This window comes from Marmota flaviventris, chromosome 3 (genome assembly GCF_047511675.1).
Source record: "Marmota flaviventris isolate mMarFla1 chromosome 3, mMarFla1.hap1, whole genome shotgun sequence".
In the NCBI taxonomy this organism is placed as follows: Eukaryota; Metazoa; Chordata; class Mammalia; order Rodentia; family Sciuridae; genus Marmota; species Marmota flaviventris.
In genome coordinates, this window is record NC_092500.1 from 159,716,500 (window position 1) to 159,729,482 (window position 12,983).

Consider the following 12,983-nt stretch of genomic DNA (forward strand, 5'->3'; position numbering starts at 1 on the left):
CAATGAATAAGATATATGTTTATACAGAAATTCTCTGTAAGGAATTGACTGACATGATTATGAAAGCTGACAAGACCTAAGGTCTGCAGTCTCCAGACTGGAGACCCACAGAGCAGATAGTATATATATAACTATATATATAGTATAGTTCCAGTCCAAGTCCAGAGGCTTGAGAATGAGGAAAGCAGATGGTAGAGCTCCAGTCTGAATTCTGGCAGGCCAGAGACTCAGAAGGAGCCCATGTGTGGTGGTTAATTTGGGGTGTCAAGGCAACTGAACTGAGGGATACCTAGAGAATTGGTAAAACACACTCCTGGGTGTGTCAGTGAAGGAGTTTCCAGAGAAGACTGGCATGTGGTCAACAAACTAAGTGGGGAAGACCCACCCTCAGTGTGAGTGGACATCAACCAATGGATTGGGAGACACAGACAAAACAGGAAACAAAGGACCACCTCCCGCCCCGCAGTTCTCACTCCTTTAATGGGCACATTTTCTATAGCTATTGCTGCACTTGGACATCAGACTCCAAGTTCTTCAATCCTTAGGCTCTGAGACTTGCACCAGTGACCCTCTGAAAGTTTGCAAGTCATTGACCTCAGAATGAAATCTACGCTGTCAGTATCCTTGATTTTTGCTGCTTCTGGCTTCTTAGACTAAGTTCCTATCTCTCCAGCATATGGGTGGACCTCAGAAGGAGCCCATGTGTGGTGGAACTTTTCAACTTTTATGATCATAGGGATTAATTTCCTAATAAATTCCCCCACATATACATTTGGTGAACTCTGGCTCAGAACTGAAAGTCCAAAGGTAAGAAGAATCAATGTCCCACTCAAAGCAGCCAGACAGAAGGACTCCCATCTACTAAGAGGAGGGTCAGATTTTTAGTTCTAATCGATTACTCATCTGACTGGATGAGGCCCACTTTTGTTCCTTCTACAGGTCCAAATGTTAATCTCATTCAGAAAAACCCTCACCGACACATCCTCAACTAAATGTCTGGGCTCCCCATCGCCTTGTCACATCGACTCACAAAACTGACCATCATGCCCACCATAAAGGAAAAGATTGATAAATTCAACCACATTGAAATTAAGAACTCCTCTTCATCCAGGGATAATAAAAACAATACGAAAAGCAAGCCACAAACTAGGAAAGGACAATGGTAACATAAGGAGCTGTCTTAGTCAGCTTGGGCTGCTGTGACACTATACTATTGACGGGGTGGCTTAAATAACAAACATTTATTTCTCACAGTGGTAGAAACTGAGGAGCTCAAGATCAATGTGCGGGCAGATCCTGTGACTGGTGAGGACATTTTCTACTTGGCAACAGTTTTCTTCTCATTGGTTAGCAGAGAAAGCAAGCTTTAGTCTGTTTCTTCTCTTATAAAGACACTAATCCACCGTGGGAGCGCCACTGTCAGGACCTCACCCAACTGAATTAACCACCCAAAGGTCCCACCTCCTGATACCACCCCACTGGGGTTTGAGTTTCAACATGTTAATTTTAGGAGGACATAAACATGGAGCCCATTATAATAACCAAGTAAAGATTAATATCTGGAGCATGTAAACAACTCATAGGAATCAACCACACTCATAATCAAAGAAATGAAATTAAGACCAAGAAGAGATAGTGTTTCACACCATGGAAATTGGTAAAACAATACCAAGTGTTGGTAAGGACATGGAGCAACGCTTACACATTCTAGTCAGGGGATAAACTGGTATAATTACTTTAGAAAATCATTACCAAATAAATTTGAATGTGAATATATCCTATGACCTAGAGATTCTACTCTTACTAATATATCCTAAAAATCTAAAGCAACTCTTATTCTTGTGCAATGAGATCTGTACAGAAATATTCTTACCAATAATGTTCATAATAGCTAAAATCTGGAACAGTCCAAGATTCCATCAGCATTAAAATGGATAAATCCATTATGGCATGTACCTATAGTGGAATACTATATGGCAGTAACAATAAATAAACTAGTTACCTGCATCAACATAATATGGGTCATAGAGTCACGGGATAATATAATAATAATAGTAAAAATATTATACTAGTTAATACATAAAGTATTTACCAAGCTCTTGTCTGATAATGAAATTGTCTAAGTGCCATGTATAATTTAATTCCATAAGAATCTGACCTAAGAAAATTATCATGAATATGTGAAGAAATAGAAATTATCATTTAGCTATAGAAATTATCATTTGCTAATTAAGTATTTATTGAATGGATTAACTCTATTTAAATGACAGTGAAAAATAGAAAGTAGCATAAAAATTAATATATGCTAATATGGAAAATAATTTTTTAAATTTCACATATAACTCTATTACAACATTGTCAGCATGAAATAAAGATTTGAAGGAGGAAGTCAGAAGGCAAAATAAATGTAAAACATGGTTGGCAAGAATGAATGCTTCAATAATTGCCTAAGTCTATCCTGGTCTGAATGGCTCAAAATAAAGCCTAACTTCTTCAAGATAAGCCACATTCACATAATAGACATACTATGTAGATGGAGTGATTGGGAATATTCAACTGTCCTTGTGTTATTGACAACAGGAGGAGAACGAATTTAATGAGAATGCAGTTTGCATACTATCCCATCAGGACTTTCTGTGCATGGCTGATACAAAAAACTAAAATGATTAATGGTATTGAAATTAAAAATGACCAATGGTATTGAAATTAAAATGATCAATGATATCAAATCCCACAGGAAAGCAAAATCTGGAATAGCCAGAGCTCTGTAATCAGAAGTGATCACTCTAGCCAGTCTTCATGAGCAGTGCATTAGCCTTCAGTGACCAATCTAGAACTTTGCAAGGGTAATTCTAAATACTTACATACCTTTATTTAAGGGAAAGAAAAGTTTTTCTCACTTACTTCCTCATGGAAATGTAAAAACAGGGAAGAAAGCTAAGAATAATCAGAACTGTGAACCCCTCTCACATAAATTGAAGTATTATGATGGACTAAGAAGGCAAAGACTTTCACATCTGAAGGACAGAATGGTTGCAGAGGTGTGTGTGCTGCAGAATACACAAAAGTCATGAAGAACAGGCATTTGTTGACCATAAACACAGCCACCAAATCCCAAAATACTAAAAGTGAGCCAGAAAGGCAGTAGTTCTGGAACAACTTGACTAAACATATGGGAACTCATTTCCCCAATAAATTGTATAAGGCAAAAGTGGAATAGTCTGAGAAGGGATTGGTTAGAGTTCTTCTGTCCATGGACTTGATATAAAAAGAGGGTAGTGATGTCTGTCCATGAAGACCATCACAGCAGGATACAGCCAAACTCCTCCAAATATATGGTTGGGTCACTGACAGTCACCAAATAGACTTTGTGTAATGCCATCTCTTGTGTCTTTATCTATGTTGGCACAGTGCCTGGTACACAGTGGGTGCTCCAAGCATATTTGTTCAGTGACATCGGATACGACCTGTATCTCCTACCTCCTCCAACCCATCATAAATCTTTAATCTGCTGTGTCGTCACTCTTAGAAGAGAAACTGGAAACCAGAGACCCTTATCAGACGTAATCCCCCCAATACTTATTAAAATCAGTAAAATATAATTGAAGCATTCTCCCTTTATTGAAATAAAAATATGAAGATGGAGTCATTAAAGTATTCTTGAATAGTAGTAATTCCACGCAAGTTATTGCATTAAATGAAAGCACACAGCACATACCCAATTTAAATTTAGCCCTTATTTCTAGCTATGATTTTAGTATAAAAACTTCATTTAGCAAAAAATTTCATTGTGCCACACCTTCTTCTCCGAACAACTATTTTGTTAAATTTTGCTATTTATTTACCCCTTTGTCAAAAGGTATGTGATAACTAAAGTTGTAACTCAAGTTACATCTTATCTATGGAGAAATAAAATTGGTAAGAAAGTAAACCCTCCTTTCTTTTCTCTCTACCATCTTTGCTTATGTGGAAAGTACATAAGAATACCCCGTGCAAGTAGTTCAAAATGTGTAACTACCATGTCACAGCCACCAAAATCTGTCAACAGGAGAGGACAAAATGCTATAAAATGATCTGACATGATGGTTTTAACAGATGTGCATGTAAAAAGTCTCTAGGTAATTCTCTCCTACTCATTCCACAGATATTTCAGGCCTTCCCCTGAACCATAAGGAATGTGCCATGTATTTACTGCATTTCTTCCCTGGCCTTCTACAACCAACTCTTACAGCTGCAGGGAATAACAAGAACCGAGACCTTCTCAAGGTCCCTTGCTGTCACTTCACATATTAATCAAAGAATGTTGCCAAAAGAAAATGTATCCTATAAATCTAAGCTCACTGTCTCTGCAACATTCTGGTCACCTGCTGGGAAATAGGGTAAGTCTAAAGTCCTCAACGACGAACGCCACACAACAGACAAAACTAACAGGTTAAACAAAGCAGAACTTTTCACTTCATGAAATGACAACTAAACAAGGGGACAAGAGGGATCAAAAGTGAACAGTGATGCTCACCTGTAATCCCCAGCGGCTCCAAAGGCTGAGGCAGGAGAATGACAAGCTTAAGCCAACCTCAGCAACTTAGCAAGACCCTATCTCAAAATTTTTAAAAAGGTCTGGAGATGTAGCTCAGTGGCAAAGCACCACTGAGTTCAATCCCCAGTACCAAAAAGGAAAAGTAACTGAAAAAAAAAATATTATCTCTCAAAGACTATCATAAGTGATTTTTTTTTATTTTGAAAAAGTTCAAAGTTCAAAAAAATTAAAGAAGAATACAATGAACATTGTTATACCCCTTGCTTATATGCACCAACTATTAATAATCTTGTTGCACCTGCCCTTTCTCTGGACACAAAAACTGATATGAACTAACATTTGTGTTCCCCCAACACTTCATATGTTGAAATCCTAACCTCCAAGGTGATGGTATTAAGGTGTAAGGCCTTTGAGAGGGGATTAGATTGTGGTTTTTGTCAGTTTTTTCATTGCTGTGACTAAAAGACCTGACAAGAACTATTTTAGAGGAGGAAAAATTTATTTAGGACTCACATTTCAGAGGTCTCAGTCCATAGATGGCTGACTCCATTGCTCTGGGCCTAAGGTGAGACAGAACATCATGGCACAAGAGTGTGGCACAGGATGTGGCACTAGGAGACAGAGATTGAGAGACTCTCCCCACCACAGACAGAATATACACCCCAAAGGCAGACCCACAATGACCCGCCTCCTCCAGCCACACCCTACCTGCCTACAGTGACCACCCCATTAATTCCTATCAGAGGATTACTGCACCGAATAGGTTAAGACTTTCATAACCCATCCTTTCACCCTTAAATTTGTTGCATTGTCTCACCACATGAGCTTTTGGGGGGACACCTCATCTAAGTCATAAGAATCATGGTAGTGAAACCCTCTTCAATAGGATCAGTGTCATTAATTTCAAAAAAAAAAAAAATCTGAGGCTGGGGTTGTAGCTCAACAGTACAGCTCTTGCCTAGCACGTGTGAGGCACTGGTTTCGATTCTTAGCACCACATAAATAAATAAATAATAAAATTATGAACCCCAGCAGATACAATTTTTAAAAAGTGAGACCCCTCACACCTCCTACTCATGAGGACACAGCAAAAATGTGCTATCTATGAGCCAGGAAGCAAGCCTTCACCAGACAGTTGGGTCTGTACAGATGGGTCCTTAGGGGTATATTGGAATCCTACTCCTTTCCTCTTTCTCTTCACTTCCTGGCCACCAGGAGGTGAGCAGCTTTGTCACCCAGGCACTACCTGCCATCATGTTCTGACACAGACCCAAAGCAATATGGTCAATTGACCAAGAAGCTTCTAAAACCATAAGCCAAAATGAATCTTTCTTCCAAGTTGATTATCTCAGGAATTTCGTTACAGTGACAGAAAGCTGAACAACACAACACTTCATCCCTAAATATGTATCTCTCATAAACAAGGACATTCTCCCACACGACCCAACATCATTACCTGCCACTAAAAATCAATTTAATAACAGCAACCAACATCTAAACCATTTGTCAAATTATCCCATTTGTCTCCCCCCACCCCCACAAGAAAATTTGTCTTTTACAGCTTTTTTTAAAATTGAAGGTCTGACCAAACTCACATGTTAGATTGTGTGTTCTTTTTCTCTAGTCTCCTATGTCACCCTGTGATCTTCATGACACTGTCCTTTGATGAATCCAGGCCACTCGTCCTGCAGAAAATTTGACATTCTAGATTTGTATGACAGTTTCCTCGTGATTAGTTTGCAAAACATTTCTTGCAAGAACCCCACCTCAGTGCCCTGTGTGCCCCCTGCATCACAACTGGAGGCAAATCAGGCCAACCTGCTGTGACCCTGCCACTCTGGACCACTGGGAACAAGGACAACTACTGGATCTCTCCATTGTAAAGGCTTATTTTGTCCCATTGCAATTAATATGTGATATGTGGAGTGAATCTTCGTGTAAATAATCTGTCGCTCAACAATCTTGGACTTCATGGTTTTAGCTTGGAGGTGCTCCTCACCTAAATCAACTGTTCCCCCCGGGAGTTTGCAAAACAGAGATTTTCCCATTCTGTCATTCCTTTTGCATTTATAAGGTACAGTTCTGCTTTAAAGAAAAGTTTTTCTTTGCTCTCCTTCTGTTTCTCCTTCCTCTCTCTTCCTCATATCACTATGGACTCTAGGAATTTGAATATTTGTTATATTTTGTTATCATTACTATTATTTTTGAATCTCAAATTATTCCGAATTTGGTTCATAGGATCCCTTTCAAGTCAGTTCCTGAGGTTTTGTGTTGACAGAGATTCATTATCATTTAGGGGGATTCTTAGTTTCTAGTTAATAAGATATTCCAGGTTAAACTCAAACTCTTCCTCACCCCGACCTGGGGTCTGCCATTTCTCTAAGCAACCCTGATTCATTTTGATGGGTAATGGACCCTAGCTGTGCTCACACTTATGAGGGGCCTAATTTGAACTAAAAGCCCAAAATATTGAATCCAGCCAGGCTGTTTAACTACAGCAAAATTCAAAAGAAGGTGATGATTCTGGTCCAAATTTTTGAATAAAATTAACCATGAATTCCCCTTTATTTCCACTACTAATGTGTACAACATGTATACAAAAATGCTCAAAACGTTGTTCAATACCCAAAAAGTATAAATCATTCTTGTTAATATAAACAAACATCAATAATATAAATCAGTGAAATCTAGCCAAACACTGACATAGGGTATGTGGATTGCATTTGGCACTAAATTTATCAGCCAGCTATTTTTGTTGTGGTTATTTTGTTTGATGTTGTTGTTGTTGTTATGGCTTAAGCCTATTTTAAAATAAAATTAACCTGCCTTCTTGGAGTTCACAAATACAAGGCAAGGTATACCAGATCCTTATCAAAATACAAGGAAAACCACCTGAAGTTAGGGATCCTCGGTAGGTAATTTTCCAGTGAGTAATCTTTTTTGCTCTCTGTTCTTTATAATTGTTCTTTCAACTTTTCTGTGTGTTTAAAATTTTTAACAGTAAAATAAAAAAATAAGTCCCTAAATATATTTAACCTATTTATTCTCTAAGTCCTTGCAAAACCATCAGCCTTATCTTCCTTCAGACTAATGATGATCTTGTCACTCTGCTGTTCAAAAATCTTCAGTAGCTCCCCACTAATCTCACAGTGTTGGAAGAGCTGTGTATTATACTGATTAAAAACATGGAGTCTGCAGTTAGATTCTGGGTTTAAATCCCAAAGTTACTATTACCATTCCCTCTTATCCATAGGAGATATGTTCTAAGATCCCCAGTGGAATTACAGGTAGTACCAAACCCTACATATACATCAACAACATTCACCTTGTCACTTAAAGAAAGCACTTTATTGTGGCGGGGGGGGGGGGGGGGGGGTGGCATATTCAAAGTGCTATCATTGCTGCCATTGCACTTTGATGAGGTCACTATTAAGTACAATTATGGTTACTTGAACAAAAGCACTATGACACATGACAGTTGGTCTAATACCAAAATAGCTACTAAGTGACTAACAGGTGTATAGTACATACAGGGTGGATCCATTGGATAAAGTCAGTGATGCACATACCAGGCAGGAAAGAGTGGGATGGTGCAGGATACCATCATACCCCTCAAAATGGTGCACAATTTAAAACAAATTGTTTATTTCTGAAATTTTCCATTTATTATTTTTAGATCATTGGTTGACTTCAAGTAAGTGAAACTTCAGAAAGCAAAACCAGAAAATAAAGGGGACTACTGTACTGATTAACTTGTAACTCGGGATATGTTTCTTGAACCTCCTGGTACCTGAACTTCCACAAGTGAATCAGGATGACAACAGTACCTACTTTACAAAGTGCTGTAAGGATCAAATGAGCAAATACCCACAACACACGAAGCAGTGCCTAGCACAGACTTACACTACATAACTGCCTCCTTTGTGTAAAACCAACGTACTTTCTTCCATATGATTATTTTCTTTTTTAAAAAATCTGTGGTCAAATCCTTTGGGAAATGTTGCATTCAGTGAAGTAAAGCAAGAATCTTTGCAGTAGCAATTCTCAGAGCTTTTAATATTCTAACATCCATGGTGAATCTTCAAGAATGTAGATTTCATACTTGGTACATCTCAGGGAACCAACACTTCAAGATCAGAATTAGGGAAATACTGCCCTGAGGAATAAAACCTAAACTCCTTTGCCTGATTCTTAAGGTATTGCACTTAGCCACCCATTAACTTTGCCATCTCTTGCTTTCACTCACTAAAGTGTTGTCTGTCCAAGTTCAAACCCTGCTATCTCATTTCCCCATAAGTGTTGTGCTTTCTGCCTATGGGGATTGCCTCCCTTCTCATCCATCCAACCAGCTCCAACAGTGTTGTTCTACAAAGGCCTCTCAAATTCCCCCAGGGAGAATTCATTTTGCGATTCTTGCTTCCCCTGAGTATTTTATTTTCAATTCTAGTAAAATGTATGATATTCTGTCCCAGGCTATGGATTTTTTTTTTTTGCTTCTAGTATCCTAAAATAGTTTATTTGAATTATTTGTAATTCTACAAGAAGAAAAAGCACTTTCAAGTTACAGAGAGAATCTTTTGTCTGCCATTGATCTTAATCTTTTTCCCAAAAAGCATTGTTTAAATTGTAGTGACACAGAATGGTAGTATTATATATGTTTTTTTTTAAAATATCAGCTTCACTCTGGAACTATAAGTCCTAGAGAATAAAATTAAATACTGTTCATTTTTGTATTTCCCATGATAGTTAACAGTACATGCCAAATAAATGTGAAGGGGAGTTATTATATGTACAGAACTGTACTCAAACCCACCTTCACTCATAAGAGGAATAAAAGCGAGTAACCTCAGCAATAATAGATATTGTCTATTTAAAAATTCCTTGATCCATTTTGAACAATTTAAATCAAAGGAATCTATTCCTCTCCATCCTGTGAATTCTATAAAATAAATGAAGACAGGAATCCTGTAAACCAACTGAACATTTTCATTTTAGTAATTGGCAGTAAGCAGGATGCAGGAATCAGAGCTTACGAGGAAGAGAGTAGATGTCATTTGGGCAGAAGCTCAGTCCCTGGTTGGCATTAATTCTAGTGGGAAATGGTAATTAGATATATTCAGATTCTGACCATCTGGAACTATAGGAAGCTTCTAAATTTGATTTGTGTTGGAGGAATTGTGGTCAAGAAAGGAACATGCACACAGTGATTTGGATGCACTCCAAAACGTGGCCTTTTTGGACCAAAAAAACACGTAATTCTAGAAGAAAAATGCGAACAAAGTAATAATGCTCCCTTTTGCCCCAGAGCTGTTTCTTGGAAACTTGTCTGGAGAATGCAGAGTTCACCGATAAGTATCTACCCAGAATTTCTAATCTCATGGTCAATAAACAAAGCGATATTTTATCTTCACATTAGAACACCACAATGTTCTACCAAAAAAAAAAAAGTCGTGCCTCTGTGAGCTTCCTATGGCTCAAGCATGGGGAGTGTCATAAAGAGAAATGGCTAGATACTGTGCACACAACAGAACACTCCTCCATGCGAGTGACGTCAGCAGAGCCTAGTTTATGGCAGTTTCCAGAAACGCCTGGAAGATGTGGCTTTAGGCTACAGAGGGAGCTAATAACATTTGCAAAAAAAAAAAATAACAGAAATGTCCAACAGAGCTATATACCAAGCCAATTTTTCCAGAATATAAAGCCAATCTTTCCGGAATATAAAGATATTAAAGGAGATCCTATTGCTACTATGCAATGCCCTCAAAGTGTAAGAATGACTGAGCTGTGTACTTAAGTGGAGCAGAGAAGGAACAATCTGGCTCAGCTTCTCCAACCGTCATGGGACTGGTTAATGGGGCAGCCAGACAGTGTGTCGTCAGCGGGGTTCATGTGTCTGTCGTAGGGGTTTGGCTCTCTTTAGACGTCCAGGTGGATACATGAGAACTGCCTAAGTTTTAAAGTCTTTATCAGAGTCAATATGAAAACATAACTACCTTGTTATCTCAAGGAAAAAATTAAAAGAAAGGGAATGGAAAGGGAAAAAGAAAGAATACTAGAAAGCAAGGCAGATTGCTAGAAAGGAGAAAGCAAGCTAGAGAGGGAGGGAGGGAGGGAAGTGTCCAAATTAGCACTTGCAATACAGGCATATGCTCATGCAGATTCTGTTTTCTTGTTCCTCAAAAGTGGATTCTTACGTTAAAGGTTTCAGTTAAGGGCAGTACATTTTGACATATAATCTGCTAAAAATTAATAGGTTCTATGCTAGGAGGATATTGGTTAGGACTTGAAAGATGACAACTTCTTTCAAATTCCGGACCTGCCCACTCGCTATCTTCATACCCTCAGATGAGACTCCAAGCCTCAGTTTCCTGATCTGTAAAATAGGTAAATTCTACTTTCCCCACAGGAGGGTAAAGATTGAGGAAGACGATACACGTGCAAGTGCTTCCCTTGTACTAAGTGCTTGATAAATCTGTGCTATTGTTTTTCAGTCTCACTCTTTGAGAGTCTGGATTCAACTGTGACAAATGGCAAATAGGCATTTTATTGTCCAACCTGATATGCTTTTCGCAACCAGAAATATATCTGACTGCTTCTGGACGCTCCATCTCAAAAACTAAGCCCATGGTGATTCACACCAGTAAAAAGAGCAATACCTACTATTTATCAAAGTCCCACTGTGTTCTAAGCACTTTGAGTAACTTACCATATCTCCATTTGCTCCTCCTGGCAACACTAGCTTGATGCTTGTTTTTCTTTTTTAAAATATTTGTTTTAGTTGTAGATGGACACAATATCTTTATTTTATTTATTCATTTTTCTGTGGTGCTGAGGATTGAACCCAGTGCCTCACAAGTGCTCTACCGCTGAGCCACAGCCCCAGCCCAGGCTTGTTTTTCTTAGAAAGAAACTGAAGCACAAAATATTTAGACAAACTGCCTAAAGTTACACAGCTGTTAGGTGGCAGCCTAGGATCCAACCCCAGGCCTGACTACTCAGCACTGACACCTACCAAGAAGAGCACACAGGAAGTTCCCAGAATGCTTCTGCTCCCGCTGAGGAAGACCATATACGCTCTTGCCAGTTGGTAACAACTGCCCTGAGTTCTCTGCTTATCCAACATACAAGTATCAAAGTCATTTCCCATGATCAAAACCACACCTCATTCTTAAATCAGACTTTAGGAACCCTCAGGATACAGTCTAGACTGCCACTTACTTTAATGTTGTATTTCAAAGTTCATAAAACTGTTAAAAGAAAGCTACCTTCTTACCCCAAGTACCCTCTCCAGCACCTACAATCTCTGCGATTAGACTGCCCCTCCTTGGAACACCTCTGACTGGTGCCATTGAAGAAAGAGAGTTCTTCCTTGAATTCTCCACCCAGCTAATTTGCTCATCCTTTATATCTTTGCTAGAAGGTCACTTCTTCACAGAATATTCCTGTTCCTCCTCTCATACACCTCTAAGCCATTCACTCCCCCAATTTTCAACTTTCAATATCATCTAACTAGTGTCAATTCCCAAATTTATACCTCCAGTCTAGACCACTCTCTTGTACTCCAAGTGACAAAATGTTTTTCTTTAGATGGATGCTATGGGTTTAAATATGTGGTGTCCCAGAGACCCTGTGTCTACTAGAAGAAAGGTAGGCCCAACTTTCCATCCTGTCAGCCTAGGAATTGACTTCCCCAAAAAGACTTCTAAAGCACAAGAAGTAAAATCGGGAATTAATAAACAGGATGGTATCAAACCAAAAAGCTTCTTCACAGCAAAGGAAACAATCAGGAGTGTGAAGAGAGAGCCTACAGAATAGGAGAAAATCTTTGCCACATGCGCCTCAGATAAAGCATTGATCTCCAGGATATATAAAGAACTCAAAAAACTTAACAGGAAAAACACAAATAACCCAATCGATAAATGGGCAAAGGTTACTGGACAGATACTTCACAGAAGAAGAAATAAGATCAATCAACAAACATATGAAAAAAAAATGTTCAACATCTCTAGCAATTAAAGAAATGCAAATTAAAACTACACTGAGATTCCATCTCACTCTGGTCAGAATGGCAATTATCAAGCATACAATTAACAACAAATGTTGGTGAGGAAGTGGGGGGAAAGGTACACTCATACATTGCTGGTGGGACTGCAAATAGGTGTAACCACTACGGAAAACTTAGAATAAAACCACCATTTAATTCAGTTATCCCACTCCTTGGTATATACCCAAAGGATTTAAAATCAGCATACTACAGTGATGCAGTTTCATCAATGTTTATAGCAGCTCAATTCACAATAGCTAAGCTATGGAACCAACCTAGGTGACCTTCAACAGACAAATGGATAAAGAAAATGAGGCATATATGCACAATGAAATATTACTCAGCCATAAAGAAAAATGAAATTGTGGTATTTTCCAGTAAATGGATGGAAATGGAGACTCT